The 27573-nt window shown below is 42.6% G+C and overlaps 1 long non-coding RNA gene across 1 annotated transcript; it reads right to left on the minus strand.

Annotated features, from left to right (window-relative positions):
- On the minus strand, positions 1-27444 carry LOC123480146 (uncharacterized). Its single transcript, XR_006656032.2, has 4 exons — positions 27350-27444; positions 27181-27262; positions 4670-4820; positions 1-2383 (listed from the first exon to the last, which is right to left on the minus strand). It is a non-coding gene; the product is annotated as an uncharacterized lncRNA (long non-coding RNA).
- Positions 27445-27573: the final 129 nt, after the last annotated feature.

The raw sequence follows: 27573 nt of genomic DNA on the forward strand, positions 1-27573 counted from the left end.
CACAGATGACCCCTCACAGCAACACTTTTACAAACTCAGTTAACAAATATTTACAGGGGCTTGCTCTGTCCAGGCACTGTTCTAAGTGCTTCCACTATCAACTCCTCAAATCCTCGCCACAGTCCCTTGAGGTTATTGTTATTTCCATTCTACTGGTGAGGAGACTGAGGTGCAAAATAATTAAGAAACTTGCCTGGTTTTATTCAGCTGTGGATGAGGAAGCCCAGGGATGCTTCCACGAGCTACCAAGCTTGCAGAGGGGCTGCCACCGCCACCTTTTGTCCTCTTCTGAGCCCTAAGAAGGCTGCATGTGAGGAAGGAAAACAAGTGGCCAGAGGTATGCTGCACACTGAGCATAAAGGTTAACAGAGCTGCTTTTGTATCCTACTAATAATCACTATACAAGGAATTGCTGGAGGTTTTTAATAGGCTTACACATCTTAGTATTCCCAAACCTCATCCATATCTAGTTGAGAATCACAGTGAAAAATAGTTGGGAGTCGGCTCTGCTCCAATACCAATTACATATGTAGGGAGGGATATGGGGAAATTGTCAAGATAACCACACCCTACTTCCTTATTTGGAAGGTGCCCCCCAAACGCCGGCTCAGCATAGCCCTCAGAATGTGGTGAGAAGGCGTGAAATGTGAAGCAGAGAAGGCAAACTCTGTATCAGTTAGCTGTTGCCACAGCAAAGCCATGTGACGGGTAACTCCACAACTCAATGACTTCTGCTGGAAAAACTGAGTATCTATGTGCAAAAAAAAAAAAGGGTTTGGACCCTTACCTCATACCATATATAAAAATGAACTCTAAGTGAATCAAGACCTACACGAGCTGAAACTATAAAACTTTTAGAGAAAACATAAAAGCAAATCTTCATGGCCTTGGATCTGACAGTGGATTCTTAGATATGAAGCCAAAAGTACAAGCAACAGAAGAAAAATGTGATAAATTAGGCTTTATTAAAATAGAAAGCTTGGGGGCATCAAAGAATACTGTCAAGAAAGCGAAAAAGCAACCTATAGAATGGGAGAAAATATTTGCAAGCCATATATCTAATAAGGGCCTAATATATCTAATATATTCAGAACATATAAAGAACTCTTAGAGCTCAACAATTTTTAAAAACCAACTCAATTTAAAAATGGGCAAACGACTTGACAGACATTTCTCAAAAACAGATATACCAATGGTTAACAAGTACATAAAAAGATACTAAATATCTTCAGTCATGAGGGCAATGTAAACCAGACTACTATGAGATACAACGTCATACCCACTAGGACAGCTATAATTTTTTAATGATAGAAAAAAGAGAGAGAGGAGGAGAGGAAGAGGAGGAGGAGGGGAAGAAAGGAAAATAATACATGTTTGCGAGGATGTAGAGAAATTGGAACCTTCCTATATTGCTCTTAGGAATGTAAAATAGTGCAGCCACTAAGGAAAACGCTTTGAGGGTTCCTCAAAAGTTAAATATAGACTTACCATAGATCTAGCAATTCCACTCCAAGGTGAATACCCAAATTAATTGAGAACAGGTGTTTAAACAAAACCTGTACACAAATGGTCATAGTAGTGCTATTCACAATAGCCAAAAGGTGGAAACAACCCAAATGCCCATCAACTGGACAAGAAAAGTAGTATATCCATATAATGGAACATTGTTCAACCATAAGAAGAAGCGGGTGTTGCCTGCCAGAACATGGATGACTCTCAAAACCCTTGTGCTGGGGTGACACTGAAGGACACGTGTTGTATCATTCCATTTATATGAAAGGTTCAGAATAGGCAAATCCATCGAGACAGAAAGCGTATTACTGGTTTCCAGGGCTGGAAGAAAGGGAGGAAACGGGAAATGACTGCTTAATGGGTATGGCATATCCTTTCAGAGAGAAAATGTTCTGGAACTAGGTAGTGTAGCAGCTGCAGAACACTGAGAACGTATTAAATACTACTGCATTATGCAATTTAAAATGGCTACAAGACTGAATTTTATGTGAATTTTACCTAAGAAAAACCTCAATGGTTTTATTTGTAAAAATTATTTGTTCTCCGTTGCCAGTGTGGGTCCACTGGGGAAACGGTGACCTACTGTGAGCTAGGCTGGGGCTGCAACTTGGATCCCGTCAGCCTCCCATGTCTCTCATCCTCTTGGTACCAGTAGGCTGGACAGGGCATATTCTTCTCATGATGATGGCAGAAGCACAAAGAGGGCACGCTCAATATTCAAATATATTTAAATCCTTGGTTTGCTAACGTCTCATTGGTCAAAGCACGTCAGACAGCTGAGCTCCAGGACAAGGGCGGAAGTGCATCCCACGAATGGTGAAAACACTGTGGAGTTGAGTGACAGCGTGGAGCAACCTGAAGGTTCCTTAAGCTAAGCGAAATAAGCCAGACACAGAAAGACAAATACTCTTTAATGTCAATTATAAGTGGAATCTTTAAAAATCAAGCTCAAAAAACCAGAGAGTAGAGTGGGGCTTGCCAGGGGCTGAGGGGTTGGGGAGGTGGGGGGATGCTGGTCAACATGCACAAGCCTTCAGTTATCAAACCCGTACGTTCTGGAGATCTGGTACAACGTGCTGATTATAGTTAGTGATACTGTATTACTCTTACAATTTGCCAAGAGAGTAGATCTTCAGTGTTGTTATCACATGGGAAAAAGGTAACTACATGAGGTGATGAAAGTGGTAATTAACTTGATTGCAGTAATCATGTCACAATCGTCACAATGTATTTTTTAAAAATCACATTGTACAATCTAAATATATATAATTTTGATTTGTTAATTATATTTCAATAAGGCTGGCAATAAACAAATATGAATGATAAAAGAGTTGAGTGCCAAAGCACAAAGATAAAGGAAGGCGTAAAGAACCGGGAACTACTCAGAGGCATGTAAAGTACAGCATAGGAAATATAGTCCATAATATTGTACCAACTATGGATGGTGTCAGATGGGTAATAGAGTTGCTGGGTGATCCCTTCGTAAGGTGTGCAAATGTCTAATCACTCTGTTGGACACCTAAAACTAATATAATGTTGTATGTCAAGTGCAATTGAAAAAATAAAAATTATAGAAGTTCAAAATAAGAATTGGGAACTATAATGCAATGTAACAGCACTCTCCCTACACAAGTGACCTCTTCCTACTCCTAAATGGCAAAAATTCCTCCACATCTTTTCCACCAGCTTTCATAGTATTTTAGAGCAAAGGGCCTCCTTCTAAGGAATGTGACCCAATTCACTCCAAGTAACTCATTAAATTGTAGAAAACGCAGATCGAAGTGAGTGTTTAGAAACTCAGCTGGGCTTTTCTACTGTTTAGCAGATGGAACGGATGGGTTCCAAGGTGGTTATAAGGTCCTCGCTATCAGGTAGCATGTTTTCAGGTGTACGGAGCTCCCCACCATACTCAGTGGCAGATTTTTAAAGCCAAGGGAAGAGAGAAAACATGGAAGATTGTGTAGGAGTTTCATGGGCCAGTCCTGGAAGTAGCGTACATCACTTCTACCTACATCCTATTGTCCAGAACTCAGCCAAATGGTTGCAAATTTCACAGCTGCAAAGGAGACTGGGAAATGCAATCTACCTGTGTGCCTAAGAGGAAAACGGAACTGGTGAAGTGAATCGTTGACCAGTCTCTGCCACATTCTGTATTAAGCTGCTTTTATTTGAATGTCAAACCATCTAATATTGCCTTTTTAAAAAGTGTTCATCTCTTGTTTAGGAGTTTAGGGGACTCCTTCTTCAAGGTTGGAAAAATTGAGGTGAGTCCTAGCACTAGGTCCGACGACACTGAGCAGCTAAATAATTGAGGACCACAACAGCGTGAACAAAGATCAGCTCAGAGGAGCAGAAACCTACACCAGAAGCTGAAGGAAAGGCATGTGAGGCATCAACAGCCCTGGAGTCCAAATGGGAATCCCCACTTCTTAGAAGTTCATGTAACGCACTTGGCTTTCATGAAAGACCTCTGTTAGTACTACCTGTTTTCGCTAATCAAAAGCAATCCAAAGAGTATTTTTGCACTTATCAAAAAAAGGCAAAAAGTAAAAATTGTGTTTGGCGCTTGTTTTGCAGCCAACCATTAAAGAGGCAGCACGCACCCAAGGGGAGAGAGTGTCACTGCTTTTACTATATGTTAGTGTTGCTTTCGATTTTATGTGTTACTTGGAATGATTTGTAGGTTATTTTTGGGTCTGAAACACTCAAAAAATGTTTCCATATACATTCATGGTAATTGCTTCTTCACTTGTGCAATTTCAGCTTATGACGAAAGGAGAGGCACACTCTTACTTTCGGATTGTGGGGGACCCCTGTCCCTGCATATGATAAAAACCTTTACCTCACTCAGGTCTGGCCTGGGGAAGCAAGACTTCCATGTGCGTTCCTTATTTCACTGTTAAGTTAATGGCTTGCTCCCTAGACTTTTACTGTTACCCTGAACACATTTAAGACTGAACAACAACGTAATCAAAGTGAATTGGGCACAAAAGTCTTTCTTCTCTTTCAGTCCCTTTCCTTTCACCAACCTTCTCCCTCATTACAGCTGCCCTGAACAGGAGGGTGTAAAGGAAAAGCTAAGCGATGATGCTGTTCACACCTCCAAAGCCAATGAAAGACAAAATAAATTCAAAAATCATACTTCCAAAGTACTCACTGTGCTTCGCTGAGCTGGCAAGCTCATTCTTTCTCTGCAATGACCAAGGCTTCTCCCCTGAAATTTCAAGCCAGTTGCCATTTTCTACCTCTCTCTCAACTGGAGGCTTTATTATCTTAAGGTGAGAAAAGTTGCTTCTGCAGAAGTCTGCCTGGGAGAGAAATCAGAGTGATTTAAGCAGTGCCCGTGTGTGTTGGAGATGGCAGAGAATCCCCAGCTGACACATGAGAGAGGAAAATGTAAGCTCAGACGCATTTGTTATGGAAGGTTGGATATCTGTTCAGCCAGCCCTCTTTTTTTAGCTCTCAGATACTATTTTAATGAAGAGCCACAAGTCCTCAGCAAATCACAGTTTTGAAGGAAAATGTCAATCCCTATCAAACCCCAAAGAATTGTTGGAGTTGATGGAAATCTAAATTTATCAGTTTCCCCATTTCCCCCTGCACTCACTCCAACCAACCCCCTCCTCCTCCAGCTCACCCTGGAGTTTAGGAATGGAGCTGCAAATCAGCGCCTGGGGGACATCCCATCAGACAATGGGAAGGTCTAAAGAAAGGTTAAAGCAGAAAGGAAACGAAATTTATAGACTTAGCATTAAAATCTTAAAGGACCTTAGGAACAGCAATGAATCTGATGTTAGGAAAGGCAGGGGCTGTCAGAGGCCAGGCAAGAAGGCCTGACAAGAGCCATAAATCTAATGCTAGGAAAAAAAGAAAAAAAAATAGGCATCTTTTCAGGCTGAGGCAGAGTGATGAAAAGATTCCAACCTGGACTTAAAAGGGAGGCAAGGCCACAGAGGCATGGTGGGGAAGAATTGGATTGGGGACTGCAAATAACAAATGAAAAGAGCAGCAGATTGTGGGGGTGGAAAGGGGAGCGGGCCTGGGTGGCAAAGGCCAACAACAAAGACACTAGCAACACACGTTTGGCTGTGGGGGGGACTTTGAAACTGATCCCCAAAGAAAGAAAACAGAAAAGACACAGTTGCTTCTTGCTGCATATCTGAGATGGAATACAGGGTAACCTTGTAAGCAGCCAGAATCTAGGAGGAAAGCCAGGCAGCCCGGGGCCAAGAGAGACTGTGAAGTGAGTAGGAAGGTTGTGGAGAGGGAGCTTGAGAAAGGCAGCAAGCAGCTGATGGTTAGAACACAAACCAGGAACTCTCAGTGTATGGGGGGATCTGACTAGATTGCTGGGGAGTGGGAGAGGGAACTCTAAGATGATACAAAAGAAGATCCATTTGTGTAACAGCTTGAGGCCCCAAAAATACAGATACAGATACTAGCTGGAGTGGAAGTCTGGAAGTGCCTGAGGTATCTGGGACCAAAACCGCATGATAGACTTCCATACCCCAGGATAAAGGTAAACAAACCCGTGCGTGACACCCAGTGCTGAGTGCAGTTAGAATCCCTCCTTCCCCACTTCCAGATCACAGCGGCAGGGGGAGAGGCAGAGGTGCTGCATAGCCTGATGAGTGTGATGGACGCCAGCCTGGATTGGCTGGGAATATGGATACTTCCACCATACAGGGGATTTGGGGCCTGGACTTTTGAAAGGAGGGGGTGGAGACTCAAGGCTTTTTCCTTGCCCTGGCTCACCTGGTTGGGAGATAGCTCACAGAGGCTCAGTCCTAGCTGGGCTGCGCACCTCACCGGCAATGGCCTGCAGGACGCCACAGCTCTGCGCTGCACGGCATGGGTTCTGGACCATGCCCTTCTCAGTGCATGGACACGCAGGCTGGAATGCTTGCCAGCCCCAGGGGTATGAACAGTCTCAGGTGCCAGGGGACCCCCTGGACAGAGCTTCTGCATGACCAGCTACAGTGATCTGGCAGTAGGCCCTGGGGCCCGGGAGAAGGAAGAAGCTGGCGAGGCAATGGCGATGCCAGTCCCACAAGTGCACACTCCAAGAGAGGAAAGAGCCTGAAGCTGGAGAGCCAGAGACCCATTTGCATAACAGCCTTGGGCCCCCAAAAGACCAATAGGAATGGAGCAAGGTGTCTGGCCATTAACTCTGGTTCTGGGGATAGCTGGCTTCTTTCTGTGTTTTGTAGAAAAGATTGGCCTAGAGTTGGGGAGTGTTCAGCTCCCTCAAATTGGACAACATTTTAATAAAGACCTTTTTCCTTCCCCATTGACCTTTGCGTTATACCAGCATACAGTGGCAGGCGGCCGGATCTCACTTCGATCGGTAATACCAGGAGTTGTCTTTCATTTTCATTTACTCGTTCTGTACGCTTCTGTCCTTTGTTTTTCTTTCTTAAAATTATGGCTTTTAGGACCCAAGTAAAAGACATTAAGACACTAATTAAAATACCTAAAACCGTTGCAAATGAAAGTAACATACCATGAATTATTATTAAAATGCCAAGTACACGTGACTTTCCCCTCAGATTGGGACAGGTCTAATTGGAGAAGCAGGTTGGCACCACTCTGGTTCCAGGGCTCATGCCTGCTTCGCCCATGTCCTAAAATGAGGCATTGTTTCCTCTGCGTCAGTCCCCCATCCCCCACCCCGGGAAAAGAAATTGGCAGGAAAGAATTAATTAAATTACTGTATTTTTCAGACTATAAGATGCACTTTTCCCCCCAAATTTGGGGGTGAAATGGGGGTGCATCTTATAGTCCGAATGTAGTGTACCTGCTTTTTTGGGGGGGGGTGGCAGTAGAGTGGGTTTTTCCCCTATTTTCCTCCTTTAAAATCTAGGTGTGTCTTATGGTCCAGTGCGTCTTATAGTCCGGAAATACAGTAGCATCTTCATGGTATATTTCAAACCTTTGTTATTAAGTTTAAATATTGATGCAATGATAATGGCATGTACATACAGGTATACACATACATACCCATTCACATATGAAAAGCAACTTTTTCAGTGTTTTGCACTATGAAAATCAGTACACCGTCCCCATATTTTGCACTACCCTCCATTCCACCTGTTTTCTACATTCTACATTTCTTCTCCTTTTCCTAGTTGCTTTTTCTCTTTTGCCAAATTTCTGCCCACTTTTCATTCCTAGTTCCATCTTCTCTCTCTTTCCTGCCATTTTCAGTTTCTCATCTCTCCAATTTGTCTTGGGAACTAGAATATATCTCATATGGAATGTTATTCTATAGGTGAGTACATACGGTCATTAATATTCATTAGTTTTCTTAATCTTAGAAAAAATAGAGAAAAATGCTACCTTTTCATGTGTCAGACTGGTTGATGAGCAGACTGTACTTTTAAAATATATAACTCTCATTTTTAAAAAAAAACCTCTCAATCTATAGAGAACCTGGAGGTCGAAAGCTCTGGGACAGCCGATAATTGCCTTGGACCAGCCAAGGAGAGGGGAAATCAGCAAAGTTGAGAGATGGTCTTAGGGGAGATAGTTAAAGCCTCAAAGTGATAAGCATAATTATAACCTTCCAGAGTGCAAAGATAGTGATCTTTTCACATCCTAGACTCACCAGCAGATCAAAGAGATTTCTGCCAAAAAAAAAAAAGTTAAGAATCTTAGACTCTAGAATCTAAGAAATGTCCTTAAGTGTTTTCTGTGGCCTATAAAACGTCACTGTGGATCAGGAAAAAGCTGGCTGCTGTGACTTGGACAGCATGTACTATCTTAAAACACACACTCAAAAGTGTCTGTGTGAAAGGTAAAGGGTATGTAAAGAGGAAAAAATAAGTGAAATTAAAAAGATGAAAAAGTCAACACTACCTCATATGCAAGGAAATTCTGATACTTAGGACCTCCCATAAGAAATATTTTTTTTTTGCTTAAGTCTATGGATCCATAAATAAATGAACTTAATCTGACGTCTAACTAACTCATTTGGTGAAAAGCTAGTGGACAAGAAGTTTATTTGCAGAACTGGAGTCTTTCAGCAACTCAATAACAGGCTTCCTGTTTGACTTTGGACAAGTTATTTAACTACTTGATATCTAAAGTTACTCATCTGTAACATGAGTAAAACAATATGATAGCCATGTTATTTTTGGCTCTTGGGCAACTCCCAACTTTAAATGTGTAACTGAATCTCATCGAGGAATTTCACAGATTTAATGAATATGTACAAATGCTGAAGGCCCAGGTTGAATTTTGAGTTCATGGTGTTATCATTATAGAGAAGCTGCTAATAGCCCCCGCACCATCAGCCAGTCTTCTAAGCCATCTCTCTCTTCTGTCTGGTCCGTCCACTCTGCGTTTAAGAACACATGTATCTCTCTGCTCTTATTCTACCACCCACTAGAGCCCCCATACTTCTCTCCTCTAAAACACGAGGTGAATCCTGTTGACTTCGACTTGTCTCTTCTTCCTCTCTCCTGAACACCTTATAATCTGGTTCCCGTCTATCACACTAGAAGGTTTTCTGTCCAACTTAATATTTCCCCCATGAAGCCTTTTACAAATGCGTGTCCTTGTCACCACTTTTTCTAGTGTAGTGGTAGTTTCTGTCCACACTTCAAAGATGCATCCACATAGTATCGCACATCCAATCTTTCTGATAACTCCCTGGCAGATTCTTGTTTCTCTTCCTGCCCAATGACCATCCCTTCTAATTCTTCTCCATACGGTATTTCCAATAAATTGTTCATCTAATGATGTGTTTTCCTATCAATTGTATGTATGATCTTCAGCTTCTATTCCTTATCGTTTAGCTCTACAGCATAAATTCTGCCCAAGATATATGTGTCCGTTATTTATTGTCATGCTAACACTGCATAACAAACCACCTTAAAACTTAGTGGTTTAAAACACTAATGAATAGTTATTGCTCATGAGGATATGAGTGCTCCGGGTGGTGTTATGATGTGGGTCTGACCTGACTGACCTCAGCTGGGTGTGTTCAGGCATATGCCATTTTCCCCGTCAGTCTATCACAGTGCCTGGGCATAAATGTACTGCCATTACCTAAAGCCAACCAAAGAAAGAGCTAACTTCTTTTGCTGACCTTGGTGACAATACTACCTGCATTTCAAGATCCCAAGTTTCCTAAGCGTAAAACTTTCAAATCAGTAAAATATTTGACATTTCTCTTGGCAATATTTTTCCTCCTCAGGCAAGGGAAACAAAGGGAAAAATAAACAAATGGGGCTACAAACTAAAAATCTTCTGCACAGCAAAGGAAACCGTCAACAAAATGAAAAGACGACCCACTGAATGGGAGAACATATTCATCAGTGATACATCTGATAAGGGGTTAATATTCAAAATTTCTAAATAACTTTTTTAAAAGATTTTATGTATTTATTTTTAGAGAGGGGAAGGGAGGGAGAAAAAGAGGGAAAGAAACATCAATGTGTGATTGTCTCTCATGCACCCCCTACTGGGGACCTGGCTTGCAACCCAGTCATGTGCCCTAGACTGGGAATAAAACCGGTGACCCTTTGGTTCACAGGCTGGCACTCAATCCACTGAGCCACACCAGCCAGGGCCAAAATTCATAAAGAACTTTTAAAACTCAACACCAAAAAAACACAAACAATTAAAAATGGGCAAAGGACCTGAATACACACTTCTCCAAAGAGGATGGATGGCCTATAGACAAATGAAAAGATGCTCAGTGTCACCAATTACTAAAGAAATGTAAATTACAACCAAAATGTGATATCACTTCACACCTGTCAGAATGACTATCACCAACAGGTCAACAAACAACAAGTGCTGGTGAGGATGTGGAGAAAGGGGAACCCTTGTGCATTCTTGGTGGGAATACAGATTGGTGCACCACTGTGGAAAGCAGTATGGAGTTACCTCAAAAAATTAAAAATGGAACTGCTTTATGACCCAATAATTCCACTTCTGGAAATATATCCAAGGAAACCCAAAACACTAATTCAAAAGAATATATGTACCCATATGTTCATAGCAGCATTATTTATAACAGCCAAGATTTAGAAGCATCTCAAGTGTCCATCAGTAGATGAGTGGATAAAACAACTATGAGACATCTACACAATGGAATACTAGTTGGCCATAAAAAAGAAGAAAAATTTATCCTTTGCAACAGCATAGATGGACCTGGAAAACATTACGCTAAGTGAAATATGCCAGTCAGAGAAAAACAAATACCATATGATTTCGCTCACATGTGGAATCTAATGAACAAACTGAACTAACAAGCAAAATAGAGACAGACTCATAGAGAGCAGGTTGACAGCTATGGGGTGGGGGTAGGGAGGTTAGAGGGTAGAGGGGTTAAACAAAAAGGAGAAAGGATCATGGACATGGAAAAGAGTGTGGTGATTGTGGGGGTGGGGGTAGGAAAGTAGGTGGAAGTGGAGAAGGGAATCGGGGTACAAATGGTAATGAAAAAATAAAATAAAAATTAATCAAATCCTGAAAAACTCTGAAATGACATATTAACATCTTCAATCCATTCACTCATGATGTACATCCATCTCTGACTACCTATAATAAACATTCATAATTATTAGAAAACTCATTAATCCTGGTTTTGCTGATATAGCTACTGACAAAATTAATCATCTCTTCTCAAGCAAGAGAGTTTCCCCTTCGTTAAACTTATTGAAGCCCATGAGTAAAATAAAACGTACATGGATTTTCAAAAGTATGTTTGAAATTACAACAAGATCCAATGTTGCTCAGTAATTCATAAAACTAAAACTTATAATTGATGTATCATGTCCTATTTGGGCTAAAAATTGAACCATTTTTAATGAATTTGCTCTTTTTATTGTCAACCCTCACTTGCAGTTCTGCCAAAAGTATCTTATCCCTTCTTAAGCCCATTTCTAGAAGGCAAAGGCCTGGTCTCCACCTCTCTTTGCCAAGCTTGCCCTCATTGGAACTTAAGTATTTACTCTTTATGGGGGTATGGGACCCATTTCAAATAGACTACCCCTTTGTCAGTGGACTTCACAAAAGCTCACACCTACAATGAAAAAGTATAGTCTTTTGACTGCCTGGAACAAATGCCAAAACTCTTGTCTGAACACTTCTCCCTGAAGATTCCAGATTTGTCTTTCTTTTGAGTTTATATGTGTGTAGTTATAGCTATTATTCTTGAAAAACCAGTGTCTGGTGCTTTTATCTTTGAATTAGTTTAGACACATAGCCTTAAACTAACTTTGTTCTATTAACAGTTGCCTTCTTTCAAAACTTTGGTTCCCTTTACGCTTTTCTTATCCTGTATCTGATACAGCCTCAACTTCAGGTCTCAGGTCCAACACTGAAGAACCTTGGAGAGAAGACCCCTCGTTCCACTGATTCATTTAGCATTAGGTCAGCCCTTTGCCTTCTCTGGTTTCCATGGCTCAGCTCTTATTGCCACCATACATAATCTCAAATTCTGCTTCCATCCATATACTTTCAGGAACCTGTGCCCAGTCTTGGGGGACCAGTCAATCCTCTTTGGATTTCTTTAGTTACTGAATCTGGCTATTGATTCCTAGTTTCCCCCCCCCCTGTCTTCAGACCAGAGAATCATATTAACTACACAAGAGGGTAGGACCAGGGTTAGAGTGGGCTAAAGTTCCCAGGGTGTTTTCCTTTTCCATCTCCCCATTTGTAAGGGATTATTCCTTGTAAGTTGACTTCAAGCCCCGTATTTTACAAATCTCCCTCTGACAGTATTCACCTCAGCCTTCTCCTCTTCTCTTTCCCACAAACTCTTGAGGCCCTAAGTCTTCTTTCAATCCATACAGACAAGCAGTTCCACTTACTAGTTTGATTCAATGCCAAGTTACTTTTCTGAAACACTTTCAGCCTGCATTATAAGCCAACACTCCCACGAGAGCTGGCCTGCTTCCTTCCCACACTGATGGTGTGAGAGGGGAAAAAAACACCCCACACATCAAAGAGCAATCCCACTCAAGTCTGTGATTGGCTGACAGACAGTGCAAGGTGTGGTTCTGGGTCCTCTATGTAGCTCTTCTACCCATCCTCTTTGACCTACAAAATGGAATAAATGATGAAGAGGAAAAGTAAGCAAGTCAAACAAAATGAATTAAATGAGCTTGTCTTTTCACATGCTAATCTGCATGGTGATGGGGAGTGATTTCAAATCAAGATGTGAGCAGTAGCCAAAACTATTAGTTGGTTGGGAAATGGGGTGCATCAAGGGTCAGAGTTATAAGACAGGGCTCTTTCGCCAAACCTCTGAAATTCTAAACAAAAACAACACTCAGATACATTGAAAAGACCAACCCAAGCATCTGGTTTCCTTAGCTGGTGCACATAGAAGGAGAAATGTTGGCAGAACATTTGATTACCATAAAAGAGAGAGCTCTGCAGAAACCACATTAGAGTAAACTCAACCAAAACAAAGTAAAATGTTTGAACTGTTTTTAAATAGATTATGGTAGAGACTTACAAAAGGGTCTAGTCTGGAATCATGAGAAATGCAAATGAACTGGCTCAGAAGCAAACTGGCTTCCCCTGTGATGTGACCCCGTGCCACTCAGATTTGGGGGTGAAGTAAATACCTGTCATCTTCAGAACTGCTCAGAGGCACATCACATTCACATGCTGGGTGGTGTGAGCCAGGCATGTTAACCATTTCCAGAGAGGTGGTAAGTCAGCCTGATGCTGAAGTGTGCCTGCGAATTTCCCTTAACTGCTAGCTCCACCCCTCTGTTCCTTCCAGTGAAGAACTGCACGGAGCAGCTGGTTTTGATCATTTCATCCATGGCAAAGACTGTGAGAAACACATTTATTTTAGCAACACACAGCAACGTATATACATTTACACGTACATATTTGCACATGCTCTTTCTCTGGGTTGTGTGTATGTCTCTTTATTGTCCAGGGTTGGCAGTGACCTCTCATCAGTCTTTCAGAGTGTCCTCTTATGAGCTGTCAGCAAAACCTTCCCTAATTTGGGCTCTTGGCAGCCAAATCCAACCACCATTGGAAACCAAACTGCTGGGCTTTGCAAAGCCAGCCCATCAATCTGGGAAGCCCATTTTCTAAGGGACTCTGAGGGACTCTTCCCTGGAGAACCCCCCTCAAAGCTCCTGTTAGCCTTATTGTGCTAAAAGAGACTTGAGAAACCAATATTATTTTGAAAATACGTCAGTGGTTCTCATCATACTCTCCAGATTCTGTCTAGAGTGGGAGCAAAAACTCAATAACTTGTGGGCTTGGAGGTTCAGTGAATCAGAAAAATTTCCCCCAAATTAATGTTAATGAAAGAATAGAGGGGAAGCATGAGACGAGGTTGACAAGATGACTAGGAGTGTCGGTTACAGTTCTGCTTTGCTGTCATTGGAACAAGCTCTGAGTAATAACCCTGCAGAGAGTGAGTTATTTTCATGAGGACACTTTAAGTAAGCTGCTCCCTCTCCCCAGAGAGCCAGACTGCCTCATGCCAGGGAGCCAGCACCACGCCCGCTACTTCTGCTGCCCAGTGCCTGGGGTTGAAAAATGTGAGGCAATTGTGGGAGACGAGAGGCAAGCAGCCTTCTATTTATTTATGTAACTGCTCTGTTGGCCTGGGTGCAATCACACAGTTTTCCATTTTCGTGATCTGCTAATTGGATATCCGTACCTGCCCAGCCTTGGTCCATTTTCAGAGGTCCTAGACACTGGCCCTGGCTATTTCATTTCAAATACACCCCGGGAGCCAAAAGTGGCCAGGGCAAACACTTGACAGCAATGTTCTCAATCTTTAGTGTGCATAATATATGATCACCTGGTAAACTTGATAAAAACACACATTGTCAGGCCCACCCCCAAAGGATTCTAATTCAATAAGTCTGGGGTGAGGTCTGAGAATCTGCCTTTCTGAAAAGAAGTTGCATTTCTGACAACCATCTAATGCTGATGTTGTTGGTCTTCAGATTGTACTTTGAGTTAGGCACTGCCTTTGAGAGAGTTGCTATCAGAAGAGGTCAAGTCCTTACTCTCCAAGTCAACAGTGAACCTTAATTGGAAATTAATTTCCCCAAGTAAGAAGAAAGGAATCTGTGGTCTGTAGGGTGTAGATATTTATCCTTCCCTCTCACTGCTGATCTAATCCCCCTCACATGGGATTTAAGGCCTGGTTTCAGTTCCTCTGAAGCCTCCACCAGATCCTCCAACCTGCACTAACATCTCTTCTCTGCACTTCTACTGCACTTCAGCACAGGAGCACCTACTTCTGTTCTTAATCATTCACTAATTGTTCCTTGCCTGTGAATTCTGCCGTTGATCTAAACTCTAAGGCAGAGGTGTCTAAACTTTTGGCTTCTCTGGGCCACACTGGAAGAAGAAGAGTTGTTTTGGGCCACACATTAAATATATTGCAACATGTAATCACAAAAAAATCTCATAATGTTTTAAGAAAATTTACGATTTTGTGTTGGGGTACATTCATAGCTATCCTGGGATGCATGCAGCCCACGGGCCACAAGTTGGACACCCCTGCAAGGCGATTGGACAAAGGCCCTCTCAACACTCGCAGAGTAAGAAGTAGATACAGAATGTTCTTTAAAACGAATTGCAAAGATCAAAGCAGAACTGAGTCAGTGTGCCTCTGAATGCAAGAACAGGTAACACTGGAGAGTCGTGATCGTAGAGGAGTCATCACATCCATCTCTCACCATGTCGTTTTGGCCGAGGTCCTAAACTTTTTTGTTTGAAGTGGCTGGCAGAAGATAAAGAGAGACTCAGCTGTGTGGAACAATAAATGACTTAACTTTTCTGGTATTTTTTTTCTAGACATGAATTAGTTCAAATTGGACCCAAGATGTTTCCAGATTGGATGTTGCTGCACGAAACAGATTTCAGAAGGAACATGGTGGGGACTGACTGGGGTACATCAATCTGAGGAGTGATAAAAACTCTCTCTCTGGGTCAACACAGTTTAACTACTGAAAATTACAAAAGAACAACCATTTAAAGTCTCTGAAAAGTTTCCTAAGTGCTTGCATCAAATGGATAAACATTATTTAAGAAAATGTACAAAATCTTAATGTAAGATAATATACAGCAGCAGGCCCCAACCTTTTTGGCACCAGGGACCCATTTTAGGGAAGATAATTTTTCCATGGACCTGGGTGCAGGGGAGGGTTTCAGGATGATTTGAACACATTACATTCAAGCTCACCCCCTGCCATGCAGCCTGGTTCCTAACAGACCCAGACCAGTACTGCTCCTCAGCCTGGAGGCTGGGGACCCCTGATATTCAGGGTGGGGGAAGAGTTTACAGTCATTCATTACAATAGTTAATAAATAATAATACAAGAACAAACTCTGCGTTTCATGTACTCACACCTGTAAACCTACTTCTGCCCCGTTCTGTACATATTGTAAGCTCTATAACAACCACTAAGAAAATGATTTTAAAAATATATAGTTAAAAAGTAGTTAAAGTAATTAAAATGTTACACTAGAAATATTCAATTAATGCAAAAGCAGGCAACAAAGAAGGGACAGAAGAACAAAAAGATATGAGACATATAGTACGAAAAAGCATAATGTTAAACATATACCCAACCATATCAATAGAAACACTAACTATGAATGGACTATACAATCTAATCAAAAGGCAGAGATTTTTTTAAAGGTGAGACTGTTAGACTGGATAAGAAACAAGATTCAACTACGTGGTGAGGTGTTATGTCTGTCTGGCTAGGAGTTATGCTGTGTATACTCTTTGTAAAAGACTAAAATTTCCTTTAGTGTCCTTGCTTATGTTCCCCTGTTGTCTCTGGGTTTTTCTAGACACTTGTTACTAAATAGGGTCTGAGTCTTGCAGTTCTTTTACCTACAATCCACTGTTATTACACAGGAGGCTGACTGATATAGAGGTAAGGTATAGAAAAGTATTTTACAATCCTATGATTAGTGAGTCTGCCCCCTGGGCTGCGATCTTCACAAGTTCTTCTCAAGTTTATTCCCCTCATAGGTGATGCAAAGTCTAGAGGGGTGGGGGATGAAGCTAGCTGTTTCCTTCCCCCAACATGAAAGGCTAGAAAGAGTTAGAGTTGGGTATTTCTTTTTCCCTAGGTTTGCTAGACTCTGGGGTTGGGGGAGGGAAGGGGGGAGAGTTTCTTTGAAAAGCAGTCTTTTGTTAAGGAGAAAAGAATAGAATTGCTCTGAGTATATTTCAAAATGGTTAGCCCCGCCCTCCCCCCCTCCACACCCACCCCTTCCCGGCCAGGAACACAAGGAGATGTTCCAATATTCACCCTGAGAACCTGGTAAGACTCCTGGAAGTACAACTGTAAAAGCATGGGAATCCCCCCAGAGTTTTTATTCTCAGACTAGTCCACACTGAGCCTACAGCAATTAGTCAATTACGTCTGTTTTCCTAGCAGTACCGCCTCCAGTGGCTAACTTCTGCTCCTGGGCTTCTTTTGGTATCTGCCTCCCTCTCTAATTTTGGGGGGCAGTGGTTTCCCCTACAACTTCAATTCTCTAATGGATATAAGAGGGGCTGTTGATTGACAGCTTGGTAAGCTTGTTTGCTTTTGTGAGGATGGCAGTGATGACTTCCAAGCTCTTTACATGTCAGACCAGAAGATGGATGTCATAAGGAAGTATTATGAACAATTGTATGCCAACAAATAAGTTGGACAAAATGGAAAAATTCCTAGAAAGACTCAAACTACCAAAACTGACTCCAAAAGAAACAGATAATCTGAATAGACCTAACAAGTAAAGACGATGAATTAGTAATTTTAAAATATATTCACCAATGATACATAAGTTAAAAGGTTAATATCCAGAATTTATAAAGAACTTATACAACTTAACATCAAAAAAACCCCAAACAATCCAATATAAAATATGGGCAAAGGACTTGAAAAGACACTTCTCTAAAGAGGACATACAAATGGCCAATAGACATATGAAAAGACACTCAACTTCACTAATCATCAGAAAAATGTAAATTAAGACCACAGTGAGATATCATCTCACACCTGTCAGAATGGCTACCATCAATGAATCAACAAACAACAAGTGTTAAGGAGGATGCAGAGAAAAGGGAACCCTTGTGCATTTCCTGGCTGGGACTATAGATTGATGCAGCCACTGTGGAAGGCAGTATGGGGTTACCTCAAAAATTAACAATCCAACTGACTTAGGACCCAGCAACTCTGAAGAAATCTGAACCACTGATTTGAAAGAATATGAGTGGTATACACATCCTTATGTTCATTTGGAAGCAGCCCAAGTGCCCATCAGTAGATGAGTGGATAAAAGAGCTGTGGTACATTAACACAATGGAATCTTAGTCAGCTATAAAAAAGAAGGATATCTTACCTTTCGCAACAGCGTGAATGGATCTGGAGAGTATTATGCTAAGTAAAATAAGCCAGTCGGAGAAAGACAAGTACCATATGATTGGACTTACATGTGGAATCTAATGAACAAAATAAACAAACAAACAAATAGAAATGGACTCATAGATACAGAGAACAGACTGGCAGCTGTCAGAGGGGTGGGGGGCTGGGGGGCTGGGTAAACAAGGTGAGAGGATTAAGAAAAAATAAATAAATAAAAATCTCAGGCCGAGACAACAGCATGGTGATAACCAGAGGGAGATCAGGTGGGGGGTGGTAGAAGAGGGTAAAGGGGGATAAATGGTGACCGAAGGAGACGTGACTTTGGGTAGTGAACACACAATACAGTATATAGATGACATATTATAGAATTGTACACCTAAACCTATACAATTTTTTTTACTAGTGTCACCCCAATACAATTTATTAAAAAATACAACTGACTACAAAGAAAAGCCCAGCCCAGATGGTTTTACTGGTGAATCCAACCAAACATTTAAAGAATTAATACAATTCTTCAAAAACTTCTCAAAAAAAAACAGAGCAGTAGGGAACCCTTTCTAGCTCATTCCATGAGGCCAGTATTAACCTCATACCAAAACCAGACAAAGACATCACAAGGAAATAAAACTACACACCAATATCCCTTTGAATCATAGATGCAAAATTCTTTAACAAAATGCTAGAAAAACAAATCTAGCATCATATAAAATAATTATATATCATGACCAGCTGGGATTTATCCCAGGCATACAAGGTTTGTTTAACATCTGAAAATCAATCAAGGTAATATACCATATTAATAGAATAAAGAACAAAATCCACACAATCATCTCAATAGATGCAGAAAAAGCATCTGACAAAGCCCAAGAGCCTTTCCTGATGAAAACACTCAGAAATTAGGACCAGAAGGCAACTTCTGCAACCTAGTATATATGAAAAGTATATATTCATTTCATGAATAAGAAATCAAAGGCATCCAGACTAGAAGAAGTAAAACTCTCTAATTACAGATGCCATGGTCTTGTGTATAGAAAAGCCTAAAGAATCCATAAGAAAAACTATTCAAACTAATAAACAAGTTCAGCAAGGTTGCAGATTATAAGACACTGACTGCAGAAGTGGTTATGGGTACTAGGATCCACTCCAGTGGTAGAAAGTATAATTTAGAAGCAGGTTGTTGTTAAACTTTCTGAGCTTAGGAAAGGAAAGATCTATTATGAGCTGGAAATGATTTTTAAACCAATCTGAAAAAAATGGGTGCACCCAAGGTTGAATAATAAACTGTGATTAAACATGCAGCCACACAGATTGTTTCTTAAAAATGGCTACATGATAGCAAGTGGCTGAAGTTCTTTACAGTTCTGATGAATCTGGTCCTTACGATTAGACAGCTGAACTTGGCACAATTTTGATACATAGTTCCTATGGGCAGCTTTCCATTTCATCCTAGCATACATGAACCTGACTTCTAAAGGAAGGACCAGAGAGGTAGTCCAGTCCAATCTATGCCCTAAATGAAATGGGGCTGGGGGCAGGGGAAAGGGATGCAAATACAAGAGTCTTTAAGGATATTATGTTGCGGTGTTGCTGGTACATAATCAACAGAGCAAAGCCTGCTCACGTCTGTACCTGCTCCCCCCGGAAAAAGCTGCAGCTCAGGGCCAGTCACTAAGCCATTTTATGGGTAGCTGAATTTTAGTACAGCTTCTACAATTTTAGGATCTGTGATCTTTGTCATATTGGTACAAGGTTTCCATGAGAGTTTTTTAAGTTAATATTTTATTTAAAAAATACACATAGGTCCTTAAATAGCTTACTACTACTGGTCAACTGTTTGGAGCTTCTCCTCAGCTTAGCCTTTTACACATATTAAATTTCCTTTGCAAATAGAGGTCAGATACTATCTTATATTTTGTAGCAGAGTAGATGTAAAAGAAAAATTTTAAAATAATACCGGTTTGATTGCTGAGAATGTTATTTTGCACAGAAATACTACTACTACAAATTATAGTAATAATAGCATTAATAGTAATAGCACTTATTGTGTTATTAAATAGAATACCATTTAGGATGCACTTCCATACACTAACTTAATTTTCACAGGGCTTTAAGAGGATGATACCATTTCAACAGTGAGGCAACTCAGAGTGGTTAAGTATCTTACCCAATGTCACACAGCTGGGAAGGGATGGAAAAAGAACTTGGACTTGTATTCTGGTCAGTGCTTTTAGCCATCTTGCTGGCATTCTGAGGGTAGCCTCTAACTTATTATATCCATCAGGAGCCCTGGTGACTTCACCATGAGGCCTCGTTACTGCAGTGACTCAAAAAGCACACATGTGAAATAACACACACACACGAAACACATAAACCCACAACCCTCACACACACACACACTGCTTCTTCCCTGGGTGATCTTACCTCACTCTGTCACCTCTTCATGATAAATCACATAAGCACTCTGACCTTCAGCATTTGTGAAATATGCTGCCTCCATCACGAGGCAAAATAAGCTTCCACTGGGGCAGGCGCCTCGGATATACAGTTGTAGAATCTGTATCCGGGGAAAGTATGACACCTAGTTGCTTTTCGCAGGGTGACTAAAGAAAGCAGGCCCCAGGCCGCTGCTCACTGTCCTCAGGAAACCTTGACAGCCAAACAGTTAGGCTCATCACTCATCCTTCCTACCCCTGAGGGAAAGAACGTAAAAGGTAAAAACAGCCAGAGCTGGGTCCCCCACTTCCCTCTCTGCCAGCCTCAAGGGCCACGTCCCAGGCTCTTTCTACTCCTTGATGGATGTTCCGGATCTAAAATGCAAAAGATAACTGGGCCTCCCTGGCAGCCAGCTTGTCGGCTGTACCAAGATGCTGTGAGGCACTGATGGGGACCTTCTCCCGACCTCTGAGGTGGTGGACATGACACCAGACACAGAGCAATCCCTGTGGAAAGAGGGCTTTCCTCGTTTTCCAGGGCTACATTCAAAAAACGCCCTGGTGCTCAGGAGCAGAACTGTACAAGTGGCTGGCAAGTCTCCATCATGAAGAGATGGCAGAGAAGGCACGAAAAGTCAGAGAGACTGTCTGTTAGAAGAAAGAGAGTTCCCTTCTCAAGGCCGCGGAAGTGGGTGCCCTCAGACGCACTCATCACCTTGAGGGGGGTCTGCAGGAAAGGGAGGCTGGTGTTTCAGTGGTCAGCTTCTTCACCCAGGTAGCAGGAACTGAGAACAGATGGCCAGACTGAGAAGGCCCGCTTCCAGAAGGATGAAAGACGGATCTACCTCTACCTGTAGGCCCAGCAATGAGGTCTTCGAGTGTAGAGACTCACTGCAGGCTTAGCCAACACCACGGGAGGCGTGGGCCACACTGAGGAGACTTTGGGGGAACATGGTACCAGACAACCAGCTCTCTGAAAAATGTCATCCAGGCTCAAAAAGCTCAGAAGCTGCCAAGCTTCCATCAACAGGCCCTTGGGGGTCGCTGGGATTTCCACTTGTCCATACCCCAGTCCAGGTCAACAAGCAGTACCCATAAAATGGCCTCCTGCGGGGAAACAATCCAGTGGGGAGAGTCTCTCCCTCCCCTTCAGCCCCTACCTCTCAGCACAGAGGGAAAAGCATGGGGAACAGAGGGTGTACGTGAAAGCCAGCCACAGCTGTGCCACCTCCCCGAGCCACTGGGGCCACAAACACAGCCAGTGCTGGGAGGAAGGCAAAGAGGTTTGAATGGGAGCCGACCCATTCGAATGGGAAGTCACAAAACGGATGAGAGTGAATTCCGATAACAAGAATGAGAGTGTTCAAATAAGCATAAATGAGTGAAAAATTATGGAATCCCACTGGGAAGTTGCTAAGGGAACCTGCTGTCCCGGCGGGAGTGACAGGACCCATGGTCGGCAGAGCACAGCTGGGATTGATTGGAAGCGCAAAGCTGTTTTAGATGAAACCTCCAATATGAGCTCTAAGGCACCAACAGTGAGTTTAAAGCCCCTCCATTCTCGCCCACTAGGCAGAGTCAAGGCTGCCAGGATAGCGATTAGGTGCAGAGCCCCTGGAGCCAGTGAGAACCAGGGGTGAGACCCAGCCCCACTGCTGGCTAGCTGCGTGGCCTTGGGCAAGTTCAACTCCTCTGTGCCTCAGTTTCCTCATTTGTAAAATGAGGATATTATACAGTTCTTGTTAAGATTAACTAAGAGAATTCACGTAAAGTATTTATCCCAGCGTCTGGTAGACAGTGAGTCCTTAATTGTTAATTACATCCTTATTACTACTCTCTGTCCAGAACCCCCTAGGCCAGTCCAGATGCTGCCATCATCCCCCTCATTCAGCATTCCTTCGGACACCCCTTCTCTCCGCTTTCTTGCCACCATCCTCTCTGACCCCTCCTCCTTGCTGTCCTTGTCAGCCTCTCCCTGGCTACCCACCTCTTCAGGCTCATCCTGGCCCCCTCCAGTCTCTCTGGGTGGCTGCACTTACCCTCAACACGTTACATACCATCCACAGGCCCGCACCTCAAACCAGGTCACTTTCCTGAGCCTTGGCATGCGGACACCACTGATAACCTGACAGCTCCCTTGGGTGTCCCAGGGGACCAGAAGCTGTCTTCTTTTCTGAACCCTACCATGCCCAAACATGGGCCCTGGGTCTGCCCTCCCCTACCACTCCCTATACCTGGCCTTCCCACCTACACCCCCTCTGGCTCATCGAGTTGTTCAAGCCAGGATTTGGAAGTAATCCTTTAAACCTCTTTCTCCATCACCCTCCACCACCAATCCATTACCAAGTAGTCTTAGTTCTACTGCCCAAAATATACCCCCAATCCACTCACTGTCCTCCTGTGTCCCGGCCATAGTCCAGGCCACCCTTAGTCTCACGGAGACAGCAGCACTAGATTCCCAAAGGGTCCCCTTGCTGTCACTCTAATTTTTTAATTTACGGAAAAATACATATAACATATAACTCACCATTTTAACCGCTGTAAATCGTACAATTCAGTACATTCACAGTGTTATGCTACTAGCACCTTCTGGTTCCGGGGCATTTTCATCACCCCAAAAGGAAACCTAGACCCATCACTAGCCAGTGCCATCCTCCCTGCTCCCCAAGCCCCAGGCAACCCCTAATCCGTTTTCTGTCTCTATAGATGTATCCATTCTGGACATTGCGTGTCAATGAAATCCTACAATGTACGACTTTTTGTTCAGCATAATTTGTTCATGGTTCGTCCATGTTGCAGCAGATATCAGTGCTCCGCTCCTTTTCATTCCTGGCGTTTGCTCTGTCCCCTATGCATTTCCACAAAGATGCCAAAGTAATCTTTTAAAAAGACAGTATGCTCTTGTTTAAAACTTTCATTGTCTGTGCATTGTACTTGGGACAAAGCACAGGATCTGCGACCCGACATTCAAGGGCCGGCACACCTGGCCTTTGCTGGTTGCTTCGCCATGGTCTTGCTCCACATCTCCTCGCTCACTTTTTCCAGCCGCATGGACCTTTCTCAGTGATCTGAAGCATTCTCACGTGCACAAATCACTGCCTAAAGTGCTCTTCCCTCCTCTCGTTCCCTTCCTCGGAGAAGCCTTCCCTGACCCTTTGATCTAAATGACTTGCCCCTTTTTCTCTCACTGCACCCTGTTCTGTTGCTCCACCGCACACATCGCAATTTGTAATTAAGCAGTTGAGTCTTTATCTGTTTAACATACCCCTTCCCTGATAGACAGTAAGCTCCATGAAGTCAGGGGGGGAAATCTCTTTTCTGTACCAGTGTTATCTCAGAGTCTAGCACTGTGCTTACCCTATCATCATTGCTCAAAAAATAGTGATGGCCGAGGAAGGAATGAGTGGGTTTTCCAAAGCAGAAGGAGTGGGAAGCAGTAACTCCACTGCCACTGCTATGAGAGAGCCTCATCTAAAATTGCTCAGAGGGGCCTGAGCATTCATTTACCCTTATCATCACCACTATCATCAGCAGTGACTTCCTGCTGACCTAATGCTGGCTGCATTGTGGCAGCCTCAGAGTAAACACATTTTCTGGGTAATTCCATTTCTCCTCCTACAATTTTCACTCCAGGCAGCTAGAGCCCAGAGACCAGTCTCGGCCCTGGGAAGAATGACTGCCAGGCAGCAAAGAGACCTCGGGCCCTTTCCTGGATTCTGTCCTTTTGTTGTCTAAGTCGCCTTTAGAGCCCTCAGATTCGCCACTCACAATACTCTTCAGTGGACAAAGACACATCCTAGCAGCACTTGCTCACCACCCCGAAGAAAAGAGAGAATTCAGGAGGATAGCCCTGCTTTCACTGAGGCACCATTGGGGACCAACATAAGTAATGACTACTTCACACCAGCAACAAAGGCTTGACGTTAACATTCACCCTGCAGGAAACCAGCTTTGCAGACCACCAGGGACCCTGGACCACACTTCAAGATCATCTCTCTAAGAGGATTTGGGAATTTCCTGCTAACCTCTCTGATTCCATTATTGTGGTCCCAGATGAAACCCAACCCAGTTAAGTGACAATCATTTTTAACCAAACGCAGAGCCAGCCCTGCTATGAGCTGCTCACCACTCTCTGCGCCGTCACCCACCATCCCTGCCTTTGGTGCCTCTGTCCACTGGCACCATATGCCTCCTATGCTGATGTGGTTCCCCAGCTGCCCACGTCTTGGTCTGAGCGCATCTGGAGCTAACAATCTAGGTCCATTAGTTCTAGTGCTCCAGGGCTTAAAAATAATCGTAAGGAGGCCATAAGTGGGCTTTAAAAATAATAAAAGACCACAAATAGAACTTTTTACATTCTTCACCCTGGCTCACCCCTGTAAAGGAGTCCCAAATAATGCTTTCAGTGGTCCATCAGCAAGTATTTGTTGAGCATTACCAAGTGCCAGACACGGGGTTGGGGACCAAGGATACAATGGTGAACGAGACAAATATGGTCTTTGTCCTGATGGAGTTTACAGTCCAGTTGGGAATAAATCACTACGTGACTCAGGAATTGTTATGATGAGGGAGATAAAGGATTGTTGGTAGCTCATAAAAGGGACCACTCATCTAGATTTGGGAGGAAAGTCCAAGAAGGCTGCCTGGTAGAAGTGACATCTAAGCAGAGAGGTGAAGGGTAAGTGATTGGAAGAGAGTAAAAGTGTTCAAGACAGAAAGAACACGTGTGCAGTGGACCAGTGGTAAAAGAATTTAAGGAACTAAAATGAAGTTTAAGCTGGGTGGTGGGGAGAAGGGTTAGGAGAGATGCTGCTAAAAACATAAGAAGCAGATATATCTTGCTGAGTCTTGCAAGTTACTTCAAAAAATTTGATATTTATTCTAAGGTTATTGAGGAGTCAGAATGGGATTAAAATAGGGGAGGAGAGATTTGCATTTTCCTACCATCTCTTTGATGGCAGAGTGAACAAAAAGTATCAGAGGGGAGCAGTGATGGAGACGGAGAACCATCAGAGATTCTTCCGAAATGCCAGACTGGTGATCATTGGTAATTGCCTCTACTAGAATAATGAATGGCCGTGCGTATGGAGAAAAGAGGACAGAGTTATTCTGGAGCAAGAGGGGTTACTGATAGGATGGATGGAAGGTTAAAGCGGGGCGGGAGGTTATTCATTCAGAAAAATATGAAATTGGATGCCTATTCACACCATATACCAAATTAATCCCAGATGGATTACGGATTTAATCATAAAAAATAATCTATTAAAACTGGATAAAAATCATAAGCAAATATCTTCTAGACTTTGAGGTAGAGAAGGATTTCTTAAACAACACTCGGAGAAAAAGTGCTAACCATTAAAAATGTTTTACAGATTTGGCCATATTAAAATGAAGAACTTCTGTGTGTGAGAAGAAAGTGGAGACAATGGGGAGAAGAGGGCACTATGTAACAATTATTCCTAGGCGACAAGCATAAGGCTACTGTCCGAGGAAAACCAGGATGCGAGGCTGCCCTACCTCGGGCCCAACTCTTCTGCTCCAGGTGGAAAGTTATGAGAGCCTTTCACACAGGAACCCCTTAAGACACCTACAAGAATGTTCCTAGGACCCCTGTTCTCAATAGCAAAGCCTGGTGTTTTGGACTGAAGGCTTGTGTCTATCCAAAATTTACATGTTGAAGCTCTAACGCCCAATGTGACGATATTTACAGGGTGGCTGGCGCTCTCACGGTGGGATTAGTGTCGTTATAAAAAGAAGAGAAACCAGAGTTATCTCTTTCTCTGCCATGTGAGAACACAGCAAGAAGGCAACTGTCTCCATGCCAGGAAATGGGACTCCATCAGGAACTGAATTACAGATAGCACATTGACCCTTGACTTCCCAGCTTCTGGAACAGTGAGAAATAAATGTCTGTTGTTTAAACCGTGCAGTCAATGGTATTTTGTTATAGCAGCCCAAGCTATCCAAAATACCTGGAAACAACCCAAATGCCCACCAACAAGAGAATAGATAAATGCACTATGGTGTATTATCACAGTGGAATTAAAGCAGTGAATAGCAATGAATCATAGCTATACCCAGCAGTGTGAATAAATTCCAAAAATGTAACATTAAGCTAAAAAAGTGATACATACAATGTGATACAATGTGATACAATGTGATAAATAGATACATACAATGTGATTTGCTTTTTGTCAAGTTAAAAACAACTTTAAAAACTTACTTTGCAGGAATACAATTAGATGAATGTCAATAGATATATGCTATGTCAACTTAACTAAACTGAACTACACTTCCCAGAATTCTCTCTCCTGCAGAGTTCTGGGTTAGCAAGGGCCTCAAAAGATATTTGAACAACAATTGGAAGGTAGGCTTTCCTTGTGTTCAGAAGGTGGGCATGGGGTTACCAGGCACTTTGCTCCTCACAAACATCGTCCCCAGCCTGCTCATCATATTGGCGTGGGGCTCCCATGCCACCTTTTCCTGCAGCTTCGGTGAATCCCGACCCCATGAGTGCAGCTCCACACCTCCCCAGCTGCTCCTGGATCTCCTCCTTCCAACTCCTGCAGTAGACCAAGCACCAGATATAGAAACAACTGCTCAGCAATGGTCTAACTAGCTCTGGCAACTGTGTGGAGTTGAATCTCTTTAATAAACTTCATATTCTATATCATTCCTATGGCCCTGTTTCTATGATCGAATGCTGACTGACACAATGAGATAACACAATCTAAAAAGGAATGGTGAATATAGGATTCAGGATGCTGGTTACGTGCATTAGGGGAAGAAAGTTAGACCAGAGAACAGTGTAACTTACTGTCATAATTCTAGTTTTTGTGTTGAGCTGAGTTTATAGTTACCTATTACATAAAAGATAAATGTAGTTGGATGGATGGCCATGCATGGACCAATGGAGGTTATGAATCCTCTGATTATGTTAATCTGTGGGGAGAAAGGGAGAGAGATAAGGACAAGAAATTTCTTTTAAAACAAGTGCCCTTGAAGTCATACATTATCACTTTAACTTACCTTCCTCTGATTCAAACTTAGTCCCCTGGCCACATAAAATTGCAAAGGAGGCTGGGAAATGTCCTTAGTTGGGCAGGCCATGTTACCTGGGTGAACCTCAAGGTGTCTAAAGGAAAGAAAAAGACAAGGGCTTCTGCAGAAAATGAATAGGCTCTGACCCAGGGGAGGACTGTCAAAACAATAGATTTATGAGGTATGTTGAAGAATAAATTAGTAAGCTCTAT

Source organism: Desmodus rotundus, chromosome 2 (assembly GCF_022682495.2).
Source record: "Desmodus rotundus isolate HL8 chromosome 2, HLdesRot8A.1, whole genome shotgun sequence".
Classification (NCBI taxonomy): Eukaryota; Metazoa; Chordata; class Mammalia; order Chiroptera; family Phyllostomidae; genus Desmodus; species Desmodus rotundus.